This window comes from Natrix helvetica, assembly GCF_964273705.1.
Source record: "Natrix helvetica genome assembly, chromosome: 2".
NCBI classification, from domain to species: domain Eukaryota; kingdom Metazoa; phylum Chordata; class Lepidosauria; order Squamata; family Natricidae; genus Natrix; species Natrix helvetica.
In genome coordinates, this window is record NC_138552.1 from 115,219,166 (window position 1) to 115,224,092 (window position 4,927).

The window sequence follows — 4,927 nt, forward strand, 5'->3', positions numbered from 1 at the left end:
TATAATTATTGTGTTAGATTTGTTAAAATCTACAAGTCAATAATCGAATAATGAACTACAAAAGCAGAATATACATGCTGATACAGGAAGCTGTAAAATTATATTATATTGTTATGTTCGTGTTTTTCTCTGTTTTGTATTTGTTTGTGTATTTTTTCTTGTTTTTTCCTTTTTCTTTTTCTTTTTACTTATGGTTTTTTAAACTTGAAAACATTCAATAAAACTATTTAATAAAAAAAAGAGAGTGAAATATTTTGGAGAATATTAAAAAGGCAGGATAGAATATTTCCCCTAAAAGAGAAATGGGAAAAAAATCTTAAGAGCAACAGAAACCAGCTGGAGTTACTTAACCAGCAAGAAATTCTGACTTGGGTGGGGTGTGAAATTATGTTGCAATGCTGGAGAAATAGTTTCTATTTCTGAGGAACAGAAACTGAAACTGATTCTTTTCACACACATATATATATCCCCACTGTGAATTGTTGCTACAGGATGGAGCCGGAGAGGCCAGCAGGAACAGGTAAGAGAAAGTCCCCCTGAAGTTCCATTAAGGGCTCTATGATGTGAAGCAGCTTGATTGGCAGGTGACAGAAGTGGAACCTTTCCACATCTGCAATCTACCAGCATTCATCTGACCACCCATGTTAAGAAGGAGGACTGGTGGTTGCTTTTCACCGCCAAGGGTTGTTTGCTGGAAGGAAAACAAAGTCAGTGGAATCAATCCATCCTTAAGATAACCCACAATTGCTATGTAAGGACCGCATTGCTTCCAGCTTTATTTCTATTGTACAAAAAAGGGATCAGTACTGGCAGTAGCACAATTGATGCTGACACTTTTCTGCCAGCCGAGGACTGGATGGGACTTTACTGCAAGTGACCAAGTACACTCTTTGAAAGAAGCATCGAACCCTACAGGGAATCTGCTCTACCTGCAACTGAAGTTTAATGCAAATGTTGGTGATTGCCACTGTTATCTGAATTATTGCTACTGTATTAATTTATTTTAGGTCATTCTATTATACGTCTACTTTTCATTTTTATTGATCATTACAGGAATATGTATTTTTACTGTAGCGTTTTCTAATCGAAAGACTGCCATAAAGCTTTGGATTTGAATGAGCCTTACAGGGGCAAGCAATACAAGCATCCTCTGCTGTAAATCTTCCCTCTGCAAGGAAGGACAGGAATAGGATGAGAATTTAAACCCTTTTCCTAGTTTTGTAGTCTGGATCTAAATGAAGGAATAAAACACTTTGGATATCCTCCAATATAGTTCATTTTTATTTGTACAACTTGCAACAAAAATATGTAACAATTTCAATTTCACATTTGCACTTAGGGTGGCAAATAGAATCAAAGGAATTTTTGAAGAATTATGCACCCGAAAGATGTCCAGAAAAAACCTATGTTCTGTATGAAATTCAGTGGGGAAGAAATCACAAAAGATGGAGAAACTGGTGTACCAATACCCCTTCCCAACATGCAGAAATCAATGCTTTGGAAGGGCATGAAGAGAGACTGAAGCAGAGAACAACAACAAGATGCCACATCATTTGGTTTCTAAGTTGGAGCCCTTGTGGTTCTTGTAGCCACTCTATCATTGAATTCTTGAAGAGGCATCCTAATGTAACTTTGGAGATAAGAGTAGCTCAGTTGTTCAGGCCTAATGACAATCGTAACAGGAATGGCCTCAAGAAGTTAGTCAGTTCTGGAGTCCAGATATTCATTATGCTTCCACCTGGTAAGTTAATATTATTACCCCAAATTTATTTATGTAAGGATTCTAACTTTGTGCTACAACCTCACACCATTTCCCCGGGATGAGCTGAGTCCCCAAGGTTTTCCATTCTGTTTGCCATTTTATTACTTTAGTGTGCTTTAATGTGTTATGTTATTTTATATTAATTTCAATTGTCTTCTGTATACCACCAAGAATCACCTACTTTGAGTTAGGTCCTCGTATAAGCGTGTAGATTTTCACAAAATTTGTAATAGTATAAATGTTTTTCCATGCTCTGCCTTTGTTATAATTGCTGAGGCTGGCATTAAAATCTTAAAAGAACTAGGAGGATACATTCATTAATTTGGTTTAAATTGATTTAGATTGGTATTGTATGCACTAATGAAATGTGTTTTTGTTCTCCAGAATTAAAAGTGGAAGAATCAAACATGAGGTTTTAATTGCTTGTGTTCTTTACTACAGCGGTTCCCCACATTTGCGGCTTGGCAGCCCAGCTGCGGGATAAGAGGGGAGCCAAGCCATGTGAATGATGGGCCACACACTCACAGATGAACTTGTGTGAGCCACAGGCCGGCATGTGCACAAGTTGAGCTGCGCATGCACATGCACCCTGCTGCTGACACAATCCATTTCTGAATAAGCCATGGGGGCTGCAGCCCCGGGGTTGGGGACTCCTGCTTTACTAAATATTAATAATCTTATTAATGAAATGGTTTTCAAACGCGTGGAAAGCTTTTTGACTGTGCATCATAAACTAACTAGTAAATTATGTGGATCATGAAACTTGCAACCATACAAATTATATCAAGTACATCATTCATGTCATTTGCTAGATGACTTCATGTCACTTGCACACAATAGATGCCTATGGACACAGAAAGAAGCTTGTATGGATACTTTCATGTTGTACATCAGTGTGTTTTAATGACTTGTTACAATTAACTACTGAACTAATAAGTTCAATTAGTATGTATCTCTTCATTTGTGTCATCGCTGGCAGATCTCCTAAAAACTATCATCCATTTATAGCAATAAAACAACATGCTAACTAAAATAGTACAAATCTTTGTTGTAACAGCCTACCTGCTTAGGTAAATATATATATATAGCATGAATGTGGGAAGCTGTGCCAACAAACATGCTGAAGTTCTAGCATAAACATCACTATTAAAATAAATACTTTTCATAGCTTTAAAGCAGAAATCAAGCACATAAATCCAAACTGAAATTTGTACAACTAACCAAATATTTATTTTTCAGATTATTACTATTGCTGGAGAACATTTGTGGTTCCAAGAAGAATGGACAATTGGTATTTGATATGGAGTTTCTCAATATTGTACAATCTCCTACATCTTAACACAATCCTGACTGAATGAGTAAGTTGCTACTTTGAAAGAAAAGCTAAATTCAAAATCCACATGTGCTCTGGCTGTTAGTATTTTATTTATTAGGCATAAGAAATCAGGATGCAGAGTTGTTCAAACGAGTACAACTTTATTCCATGGTATCTCTAAAGAAGAATCTGAACTACTAACGATCAAGGCAAAATGGTGGTAGATAAGGGTCAACAGAATTCAAGAAGGACTTGATTTAGATCTTTTGTGGGTGCAAAGGATCTAAACTGATGACATGCTCCTCCCTTGGGCACCGCCTGATTATCTTCTACATTATTTTAGTGGAGGAATTTGGTTGATATTCCCTGAAATGCTTGTAGGTAAATCTGGAGGAAGCAGCAGATTGCCAAAACTGTTCATTTGCAGATACATGTATGTACACACACATGCGTGCACACAAGCACGGACACAGAGAAATAGAATAATTGGTAATGAGATTTCTGCAAGAGATCAACCAAGCTGAGAGAGCACCAAGGACTACTCAGAGTTGTTCTTATCTTAAATCAGTCATTGTTTCCCTAATATGGCATGCAGAAAGAGGAGTCAATGATGTCCAAATGCACTTGATAAAGTATCCTGTTCCTAACTTCTGTCTTCTCCGAGGAGACCTTCAAAGCATTCTTCAGATGTTGGTGTTAGGCCTGTTAATTGGGATTAAGGAGAAAGTTTTCCTGTATTGTTTCTTAGAAAGAATTTGCTTTTTCCTCAGTTCTCCTTCTTTCTTTTTACAGATCATTCAGATCACATCCACACCACCAGTGTTTCCACCATCCCCAACTCCTCACAAAACAATTTGGATCCAATCCATAATCATCTTCATTCCTGCCAACAAGAAATCATGGGGAATGTGGTAGAAACAACAAAAGTCAACCAGGGCGCATTCTTGATTTGATTCATAGGTGATGCGCAAACATTATTTAATCATTGCCCTTGTCTTCATTGTCCTCATCCTTCCTCTGTACAGAAAGGGGGAAAAGCCATGGCTAATGACCTGCCACCACCTCAGATTTTCAGTGTGCATTTGCATGCATTAAGTAGTTTGCCAAAACATCTGAATGATTGTCATGATGGAAGTTACAGGAGAGAACCTGTATATACAAATATGTAAATATAAGCCTTGAAAAATGATAAAGAGGTTTGCTCTCCTCTGGTCATCTGACCCTTAATTAGTTCTCCAAGATTTTTCAATCATAGTATTTTAAGTGTTTGGCCAGACCAGCTTTAGGAAGAAGTTTAGTTCGAATAAAGTTCAGTTGCCTTTTGAAAAAGAATCTCCATAGGCATTTCTGTCTTAAGCCTTTTTTTTTTTTGTAGTCACACTGGTTTCTTTAGCTCTCCTCTTTTTTTCTCCAGAGTGGAGAGCGCTCCTGGGGGCCGGGGAGGGCAAAACCTTTAAAAAAAATTTACCTCTTTAAAACCTTGGTGCATCTTATACTCCGAAAAATATGGTACTTGTCTATTCTGCTTTGATATTCTTGTAGTATCAGGAGGTACCGTAGTATTTTTCTGCAAGAAAGAAGAGTAATGTGTCCTTTATAACAATACAGAGCACTATAGCTGAAACCATGTTCATACATAAGAGACCAGTATACCATATACAGTACATGCCACACTAGCTCATTACGCCCCCAACCTAAACTAATAATAGCAAGCTGAGAATTTTAGGACATTGGTGATTCTTTTCCTCCCCCCCCAAAAAAATCTAGCCATGTTATCTTTAAAAAAGCAAACAGGCAGGCTCTAGCATGCCTGCCTGTGCTAATAAAACACAATCTGCCGCCCCCAAATT

At 37.5% G+C, this 4,927-nt stretch overlaps 1 long non-coding RNA gene across 1 annotated transcript; it reads left to right on the forward strand.

Annotated features, from left to right (window-relative positions):
• The first annotated feature begins 443 nt into the window (after positions 1–443).
• On the forward strand, positions 444–4,359 carry LOC309386756. The gene is made up of 4 exons (XR_014174486.1): positions 444–520; positions 1,340–1,741; positions 3,002–3,120; positions 3,870–4,359. It is a non-coding gene; the product is annotated as an uncharacterized lncRNA (long non-coding RNA).
• Positions 4,360–4,927: the final 568 nt, after the last annotated feature.